The sequence below is a fragment of the Ictidomys tridecemlineatus genome, chromosome 6 (genome assembly GCF_052094955.1).
Source record: "Ictidomys tridecemlineatus isolate mIctTri1 chromosome 6, mIctTri1.hap1, whole genome shotgun sequence".
NCBI classification, from domain to species: domain Eukaryota; kingdom Metazoa; phylum Chordata; class Mammalia; order Rodentia; family Sciuridae; genus Ictidomys; species Ictidomys tridecemlineatus.
The window spans coordinates 99,325,845-99,336,353 of NC_135482.1; the positions used below are offsets into that span (position 1 = coordinate 99,325,845).

At 38.6% G+C, this 10,509-nt stretch overlaps 1 pseudogene; it reads right to left on the bottom strand.

Moving 5' to 3' along the window:
- Window positions 1-5,385: 5,385 nt before the first annotated feature.
- On the bottom strand, window positions 5,386-6,755 carry LOC101967933 (non-histone chromosomal protein HMG-17 pseudogene; annotated as a pseudogene).
- Between the last annotated feature and the right edge of the window lie 3,754 nt (window positions 6,756-10,509).

A 10,509-nucleotide genomic window follows, 5' to 3' on the forward strand; every position in this document is an offset into this window, starting at 1 on the left:
TCATTGCTCACATTTCTCAGATCTTTGGGTGGCATTTCCAATGGAAATTTCTCTGGAAAGCTCTTAAATTGCTTTTAGCGATAGAAGGACATGACTTTATCTGCTCATCTCTGCTCTTGAGGCAAAACTGCATCCCTCAATTCTCTTGTTTAAATTGTGGCTGTTTGCAAATGAGGAACATTAATTTTTTATTTTATTTTTGACCAATTTGTGTTTATTACTCTTTAAAGCAGAATATTGACTTGAGTACTACATATTTCCATTCACAACCCTTACTGAATTACTTTTTTAACAGCTTTGTAATACACCTAGGGAGGTTTAAGTTTTGTTCCTCTAAATACTTTTCTTTGGAAAACATGCCCTGGAGAGTTCCTCCCAGCAAGTTGTTTCAGTTTAACATACTTGATTCTAGAGGACTAGTATATACACAATAGATAACTATAAGGGATGAAAAGTTTAAAAAGTGGATCCTAACAAGATGAAACTCCAGCCATTTTAACAAATATATATATATATATTTTAAACATCAAGGTCTATCTTGGAACACTTCAGGGACAAAAGATTTGGTCTGGTCTACTAAGGGATGCAACTTGGTAGCAAACACTTCAAACCACAAAGTTAATGATGGATTATATGTCTTAGAACAAACATCTCAACCTGTTAAAATAAGCCAATATGAAGCTAGAAAAAAAAAAAGCATTACTAGTTCTGACTTAGTGCCTAAAGAATTACAGTATCACTTAAAAGTACAAAGAAATCTTATCTCCCCCTTAAGTAGTTATTGTCTTGCCATACAGGCTATTTAATAAATGCTATCAAAAACAAAGAACAAAACAATCCTTGAAAACATACCAGAAATGAAGTTGAAGTAGGGAACACACGTATAAGTGGTTCTTCAGAGGCAAATGAGGAACATTAATTTTAACATATAAAAATAAGGTGTAATATCTATTGAAAAAATTCTTTAAAATCCTCATTGGTACATGCCTATAATTCCTGAGAATTGGGAGGCTGAGGCAGGAGGATCACTAACTTTGTGAGACTCTGTCTCAAAATTAAAATAAATAAATAAATAGGACTGGAGATGTAGCTCAAGGGTTAAGTGACCTGGGGTTCAATTCCCAATACCAAAAGAAAAAAAAGTTAGAATAAAATAAAATTATGGGCCAATATGATATCTATGACTTTACAACTAAGAATAAAATGCTAAATTCTATGAGATGGAATTTCTGAGTGATTTTAATAGAAATTTACTAGAAGCAATCAGAAAAATTTCAGGCTGGTAGTAGAGAATATATTTAACATGTCAAGGCTCTGGCGTTGGTCCCTAGCACTAAAACAAAACGAAACAAAAAATTATTTCTTTTTCAACTCCCAGTTTAGTTTTGAAAAGCAACACATTTGTTGACAAGTACTAATGATATTAATCTGGAAGGCAGAGATTTGTACACTAGGAGAGCTGGGTCTTTCATGCAACAGACGAAGGAAGCGGTCTTCTTTTATTTTTCCCTTACATTTTCAATAAAAGAACAAGTATGGTAAAAATGCATATAGTACCAAAAGATCTAAAATAATAAGTAAATATGCTTCTTTATAACATGACAGATCTGATGTCTTCCCAAACCTTAAACGGTCTTATGAGTAACACAGCCTCTAAAGTGAATCTGTCTTTTCAGGCCTTTGAAACTGTGTTGATTGTCTTCTATAATACCTCTGCTACAGAGGAAACACGCAGTCTTCTTTTTTTTTTTTTTTTTTTTTAATATCTTTTTAGTTGTCAATGAACCTTTATTTAACTTGTTTATTTATGTGCAGGGCTGAGAATCGAACCCAGGGCCTCACACATGCCAAGCAACTGCTTTAACCCTGAGCCACATCCCCAGCCCACAGTCTTCTCTTTCATAAAGAAAATTTAAAGGGCAACATGCACACACTGCTCAGAGACAGCAAAATCCAGGTGGCACCTCAGATACCACTGTATCTAGTTGTGGCTCCAGAGTCCCAGATAACATCCGGGGATGCTGCTGCAGGAGCTCAGCTAAGTCCTTCCTCAACGCTGAGGATCCTCCTGACCGGCTGCACGTACTTGGAGAAGACAGTCACGTACTTGACTCTGCCAGCGCGTAGGGAGGGGAGAGAGGCATCCTCAAAGAGGTGAACTAAAAATGCATCCGCGGTCGGTGCTCTTCTGCAGCTTTTAAAAAAAACACACATTACTTGGTGCTGAGGATTGAACCCAGCACCTTGCACATGCTAGGTGAACACTCTACACCTGAGCTACAACCCGAGCTCCCCTTCTGCAGCTTTTTGATCTCCTTAATCCAGTCCTGTCTCCGCCGACTGTGCCTCCAACTTGTGGCTCCGGCGGCACGGGGGCCCTTGGCGGGCGGCAGAAGGTGCGAGCGTTGGGCCGCCGGCACTGCTCCTGCTCTGCCTTCCTTCCCGATCCAGGGGCTGAAGGTGGGCTCTGGACAGAGGACGTGAGCACCCGGGCCTTTGATTCAGATCTCCCCTCTATTCTTCGTACACACCCAGTCCATGGCATTCTATTGTAGCAGCAGAAAATGAACTAAGACCCTAGGGCTGTAATGACCTCCATACCGTGTCCTTTATTGTCATTGCTGAGATTCTGAGGCGCTGTGTCACGTCTTAAACCTCAGATTTTTTTGGGAAAAATGCGGACAATCACTTTTCCAGCAAAATTCCCTCGATTGTATTTGATGTCTCCCCTCCCTGTTGGATTTTGGGCCTGCTTCACTTCTTCTATGCTCTGTGGCCTACTTGCCCCTGTCTCTCTCCCTTCCAATTCAGCTTACATGTTGCCACTAGAATAATCTTTCTGAAGCAAAGCTGTACCACCTGTGTCCTTTCTCCCCTACTCATGGCTTTTATGATTCCTCTTTGTGTCCAGAATGAAGTCCAAAATATTGTTCTATCGGCAACTCTCAATTTTCCCTTTCAGTGACAACATGCTCTGGCAAACTGCCAGTCATTCTTCACACACAGGAGCATTGAATGCTGGCTAAAGTCCCCTCAGCCTAAAATACCTTCCTTTCTCACTGGCCTGATGAGGTCCTTCCCATTGTGAGAGTCTAGCTCAGATAACTATCTCATGAAACATTCACATCCTCTTAGTTGGAGAAGTGAGAAACCCTCATTTTGTTTGAATTGCTATTGAAATTGTCCTCTTACAAGTTTGTTAGCTCTTAACATAAAAGGATCATGTTTTCTTTTTATCTGCTTTCATTACTTCCCATACATCATGTAGATGGTAGCTGTTCATTAATTGTAGTGATTTCAGTTAAGAGTTACTATAAGTCATTTAGTTGTTTTCCTTCTCTTACTCATTTTCATGTGAGTTGCTCTTGGTGATATGACTTCAATATTACTTACATGCTATTTACATGTCATATCTATAGAAAACTTCCTTTCTGTGCTCCTGCGTCAGTATGAGAAGGCTAAGTGAGCAGCAATAAAGAAAAATTTCCCTTCTGTTCATAGAGTCTTAGACTTGAGGTAGAAACACTAAGTATTATGTAATACAGCTGTGGTAAGTTATTGTTAGCTTAAAGCCTCATTTGGATTATAATTAGTAAGATTACACCACACTTGGTTCATTGTTTTACTTTTTTTTTTTGTAGAGTTATAAAAATCATCTCTTTTATTGCATTTTGTTTTTGTTTTTGTTTTTGTACTAGGGATTGAACTCAGGGGCACTCAACCACTGAGCCACATCCACAGCCCTTTTTGTATTTTATTTAGAGACAGGGTCTCACTGAGTTGCTTAGTGCTTCACTTTTGCTGAGGCTGCCTTTCAACTCATGATGCTCCTGCTTCAGCCTCCCCAGCTACAGGGATTATAGGCAGTTGCCACTGTGTTTGATTCTTTTAATTGTACATAAATATATACACATGGCTTCTGTTTAACTCATACTCAGAAGCTTTCTATCAATCACATATTCTCTTAAAAAAAAAAAAAAGAAAGAAAGAAAGAAAAAAGGAGAACTTTATTTACTTGTGAGTTCCTTTGCCTGAGGATGTTTGTGATGGTTTTCACAGAAATTTTATGGTCTGACATTTATTTAAAAATTTTTCCAGGATTATCATTTTCAGTTACCTTTTAAAAGATATGATATGTGGGGGCTGGGGATGTGGCTCAAGCGGTAGCGCGCTCGCCTGGCATGCGTGTGGCCCGGGTTCCATCCTCAGCACCACATACAAACAGAGATGTTGTGTCCGCCGAAAACTAAAAAATAAGTATTAAAAATTCTCTTTCTCTTCTCTCTCTCTCTTAAAAAAAAAACATGATATGTGTACATCATGTATTTTTAAAAAAGGTCTAGTGCACTTGCATTGCCAGCGTCCAAGTCAATAGTAAAATAATTGTGTTTTATGTTCTCATAATTTGTTCCATGAATTTAGCGATAGTAATATGTCCTCAGTTAAACAAAACAGTGTATTAAGATCTATTTTGCCAATCCAGCTTTATTAAAAATACTTTTTGGCTGAGCACAGTGGCACATGCCTGTAAGCCCAGTGGCTCTGAAGGCTGAGGTAGTAGGATCTTGAGCTCAAAATCAGCCTCTGCAAAAGTGAGGTGCTAAGCAACTCGGTGAGACCCTGTCTCTAAATAAAATTCAAAATAGGCCTGGGTTTGTGGCTTAGTGGTTGAGTGCCCCTGAATATTCCTCGGTAGCCACCCCCTCCAATACCGTTCATAAATAATCATGCATTTCACCCAGGACATGGGAAGACAATCATCAACAGTATACAGCAGCTTCTAAACTCCCTTCCTGAACTACTAGAGCAAAAAAACTACTATAAAACTCAATGGTATCTTCATTTGATGCTCTGAACAGGGTAAGTTTCACATTTAGCATGTTGTTTAACAATTTTTCATGAGCCAACCCTAACTTTAAGATTTATCAGTTAGAAAATCCACAATTTAGGAAAGGAACTACTGCTCCTTTAAGGGACACTGGAAAGTATGCATTAGTAAAACCAATTTTGGATTGGGGGGTGTCAGGACCCAATCCATCTCTGGGTTTAGGGGAGTTAAGTCCATGAGAGGAAGGAGGACATAAAGATGAAGGTTTTTTGGCCAAGGTGGCTCCTTGGAGTTGAGAGGAAGTCTTTCAAAACTAGCAGGGAAGGTGTCCCCCACAGCCCCAGCAATCCAGCTTTGGAGTCATTCTATTAGTGACATATTCTCCTTCCCCCCCCCCAAACAAAAACGAAATGTTAACAACATAGCTTAAAAAAAAAAAACTAAAACAAAATTCTTTTTTTTTTTATAAGCTTAACTAAAAAATGGTATTCCAAACTGTACAGTCACCAGAAGTTCATGATTATCGAAAATGCACACACTTCACTTAGCATCTCCAGCTAAGCTTTCTGTGTCGTCTGTTCTAAATGAAAATCTTCATTTTCTGCAGGGTTATTCCCATCCTTACCAGGGTCAGTTTCTCTCTCTTTCCCTTTGGATACCTTCTTTTCCTTTTTTGCAGGGGTCTTTTTAGGCTTGGGCTCTGGCTTTGGAGGAGTAGGTTTAGCAGGCAACCTTGCAGATCTTTTCTCTAGTTGGTCCTTCACCTTGGCTTTACCTTTAGCAGACTCTTCAGCCTTTCTCCTGGGCTTGGTGTAAACTATGGGGGAGGGACTTAGACTCTGGAATACAACCGCAAGGCTTTGCTCGGTCTGGGGATGGTTCTCGCCTCTTCATTCTCTCAGAGATCTACTACTGACGTTTTGATTTGCTCTTCAGTATTTTCTCTATTCACATGTGGGTTCTGCCACTGCCTCTTCAGTAAGAAAGAAACCCTAGTTGCATCTGGCTGCCTGATAGCTTTGGACCACTAGAGCGCATGCTTCCTCTAGCAACTCTTGCACAATTATAGGAAATATTGCTCAGACTTCATGATGGAAAGGAAGCGTTTAAAAAGAAAGACTGTGTTGGAGCCATTTTATTTACGGAGTCTATCGATTTCTTTGTTTGATTTTCAATATTTTCTTTGTTCTCATGTATGTCCTGCCCTGGCCCAAGCATTAGGAAAGAAAGATCCGTGATTATTGTACGTATATTATTATTGCATTTGACTGCAAGATAGCGTGGAACCACTAGAGGGCATTGTCTCTCTAGCAACTCTCCATTGTAGGAAATAAGTTTCTTGTGGAAAGGAAACGTTTAAAAAGAGAGAAAGAAATGAAGACTGTCGGGGGTGAATTTTACTTAGGGAGTCTGAGCGAGTATGTTCCAGAGTTTGTTAAGAATGTAGGAAAGTAGCTGTTTGGGCAGGCAGAAAGTGAAGTACAAAATGATACTTCCTTCAGACTAATACTTAAGTAAATATTTGAATAGCAAAAACATTTATTAATGACATCCCCTCTGTCCCATCTCCACCCATAATAGATTATTATGTGGGCAATAAAGAGTAGTGATCAGGGCCACGGATCTGGTAGGAGACAATCTTTGGTCAAAATTTTGCTCAGTTACTTACTGGGTTTTAGACTTTAGTTTCCTCATATGCAAAACAAGGGGAACAGTACCTACTTCATAGAGTTATTGTGACAATAAAATAAGTTAAACAATTAAAATATAATTTTTTCTTGAGGCAATCAGCTTCATGATGGGTTTCCTCATTAACTGAAAACTAAAAGTGTTTGGAATAGGACCTGGTACATGGTAAGTTCCATGTAAATATCTGCTACTACTACTTCCTTTGCTATTACTAGTGGTGCTTGTGTGACTCACTCATTCCTGCTGTCAGGGTGTTTAATGGGATGGTAAGTGTTAGGGCAAAGTGATGTTGTAGTAGAACTGAGGTAGGTGTTCCAGAGTGGGGAATGAAGTAGGAGGAACCAGCTGGTAGGGAGGAATGGAGTAAAGGATGATGGGAGACATGCTTTGGAGAGCTAGCTCCCTGGACTGGACTGAATGTATAAGTAAGTGCTGAGATTTCATTCTCTCTTGTAATTCTGCACAGCCCCCTTTATAACTTTATATTATATAGCTTTTTGTAGAATTAAGAAACCCAAACCAACTGCCTCTTCACCCTGCATGTTTTGAGCAGTGGTCATTTGCTAGGCACTAGCTCAATCCTTTGTATGAATTGTCTCATTAAATCTTCACACAACCCTCCAAGGTAGGTAATATGTTTTTCTATATCTTACAGATGAGGAACACAGACATAGGGAGGGTAAATTCAACTTTATCTACTGTATATAAAGTGTCACTCTGTTAGTATAAAAGATAATGACTAATGAACTGACTGTGGCCTACCTCTGTACCTTCATTACAAAAAGAGGGACTCTCCATATTCATCTTAATATTTCAGACATTCAGAGGTAATCATAATGCTCCATTATTTCATGCCTCAGTGCCTTTGCACACTCTGGTCTTTCTGCCTCAAATAATTACATGACTTAAATACTCCTTATATGCTCCGTCAGTGTTGCAGAAAATCTCATTTCTGGGCTCCAGAATTTTTTCATAGGTCCTTCTTCCTCTACTATAGAACTTCTCCTGATAAGCTCAAGTGGAAACAGTCTCTTCCTTCTCTTTTTTTGCCACACAGTGTGATATTATGCCTCTTCCACTGTATTGAAATTATTTACATTCATGTCTATTAGACTTTATCCCTTTACAATAGGAATTGTATTGCTTTCTTCCCCCTGACTCCCAATAATGTTTGATACACAATAAAGACAAATAAAAGGGAATAAAGGATAAAAGAGTTGTAAGAATGACTGGTATTACAACCAAGTTTTAATAGTTAAAGTTTATATTGGGAGATAGTTATGATAAGCTTCACTTAATGACTACTAAATAAATCTAGATTTCAACATTTTTGAAGGTAATTATATACTTACGTCTAATTTTAGTATTATGTTTTGTGAAAACAGCTGTGGAAAACAATTTTTTTGAGCATCTCTGAGTTTTAGGTATATACCCTAAAAATTCAAGAAATTACATTTTATTCTTATAATATTACACCTTGATATTACAGAACTCATTATGTTAAAAAGTTATTAATAAGAGGTAACAAAAATTCAGACAGAATAAATAGAAAATATTAGAAAGTAAATTTATTTTTAAATTATATCAAATATAACTATGGTTTTAAAAATATTTTCCTTATTGAAGTTTTGTGTCATATTGGGAACAACAGTGTCTTTAAATATCTTTTATTTAATTATTTTTCTTTGATGTATTTTTTTTTTCTTTATTTGCTACTGCCACCAAAATCTGCATCTGTGGTGACTCCACATGGGCCAGTGATGTAGGCTTCTTGGTCCACTGCAGCCTCCTACTCAGTGTGGCTTAGAGTTTGTGGGTCACCCCTGTCCCAATCTGACTGCTGGCAATGACAGGTCTGGGCCCGATGCTCCAGAGCTGTCCGTTTGCAGGGCTAGTTGATTCCATAGGTGAGTTGTTACATACTCCTTAGCAGATTCCAACTTCCATGGCCACTGTCCTGCTTTAAGTATCTTTTAATACTCTTTTCAGGAATCTTTTACTAGAATGAATCACGGAGCTTGGATTGTATCATACTTATGATTACAGTTTTATTGAATTAAATGAATACAGATCAGAATTAAAGGGATGGTCACATGGGGTAAAGTCTAGGAGGGTCCCAAATATGAAAATTCCATTGACCCCATGTATTTGTCACCTTTCTAGCACTTAATATATGGAAATGCAGAGAGTATTGGCAACCAGAGGAATACTCTGAGTTTTGATGATCAGAGATTTTTTTTTGGATTTATTATGTTGGCATGATTGCTCAAATAGTGAGTTTGAATCCAATCTCCAGTATTTCCTCCTTGCCAGGCCTGGTATCTCATGGCTCAGAGTCCAACACTGTAATCACATGGTTAGTCTTTGAGCATGGCCCGCCCCCAACCTGAATCATCTTATTAGCCTAAATTATCTAGGGCCCACCATGAAGAGACCTCAATGCATACAGTATCAGGGTCCACTATGGACGGCAAAGACACTCCAATTCCTCAGGAAATTCCTAAGAGTTGAAGGTTTTCTCCCAGCTACTGGAATAAAGCCCAGACAAATTCCTTCTTTCACAGATCAGCTGCAATGTTATGCAACATTCCGAGAATAAATCAACAAGTAAAGGCATTCTATCAGTTTCTCAGGAACTTCCACTCCTCCCTCAGGATAGGTCCCATAGCATATTAAATCCATAAGATACCATTAAGGACTATTATCCTTAAAATTATAAATAAATGTAAATAGAAGTTCTAGTATCTTATCTTTGTGTTCCAGTGATTCCTCTTTTATACCACCTGGGGTACTTTTGCCCCATTTTGGAGATTACTGCCTGAGATCTATTGGCTAAGTAATTTAAAGGGTTTGGGTATAGATTGTATTATTGTTACCCAATAACTTATATAGTCTTCTGTGAAAGGATTAAATTTTGAGCTCCTTGACATATCTTCCTATAGGTAGAGTATATTTTTCTGCCCCATTTGCAGGTTAGTCCAGGTGGTCTCTTTTGACCAATAGTATCAGAGTGAATATAACGCACATTTAAATCCAAACTGAGGATTCTGCTGAAAGGTTCATCTTACTCTGTGATCCTCGGTTCCAGAATGAGAAAACAATTGTAGAGAAACTAAACAGAGCTACAGTCAACTCTATCTATGTAGACTCTGAGCCAGATGTAATGTGAATGAGAAACAGCTATTAGTTGTTGTAAGCTACTGTTATGGTTTAGGTATGAGGTGTCCCCCAAAACTCATGTGTTAGACAATGCAAGAAAATGTAGAGGTAAAAATGACTTAATCAGTGCATTAGTCCTGTTGAATGGGTTAGGTGGGTGGTAACTGTAGGCAGATAGGGTGTGGCTGGAGGAGACAGGTCACTGGGGGCATATTTTGTCCTTGTTAAGAGGAGCTCTTGCTCTTTCGCTCTCTGTTTCCTGGTGCCATGTCCTGAACTGCTTTCCTTCACCATACTTTTCTGCTATGATATTCTGCTTCATCTAGCAATGGAGCTGGCTGTCTGTGGACTGAGATCTCTGAAACTATGAATACCAAATAACTGTTCCTCCTCTAAAATTGTTCTTGTTAGGACTTTTGGTCACAGCCACAAAAATGCTGACTAAAACAACCACTCAGAGTTTGATTGTTTATGACTCAATTTAATCCATTTATAATATGACTTATTCTAGGGAGAGAGAGGTAACTTTAGAAATAGATATTGCTTAAGGAGCTTAGATGGTAAAGCCTCTGAAAATCAGCAATTATTACTGGGAGGAGAGTGCATGCATGCACACATCTTCATAGGCAACTACTTGTTAAGTTCAATAATTGCAGAGAACTTATAACTCCTTTATTCAGGGCTGGGGATGTGGCTCAAGCGGTAGCGCGCTCGCCTGGCATGCGTGCGGCCCGGGTTCGATTCTCAGCACCACATACAAACAAAGATGTTGTGTCCGCCAATAACTAAAAAATAAATATTAAAATTCTCTCTCTCTCTCTCTCTCTCTCATA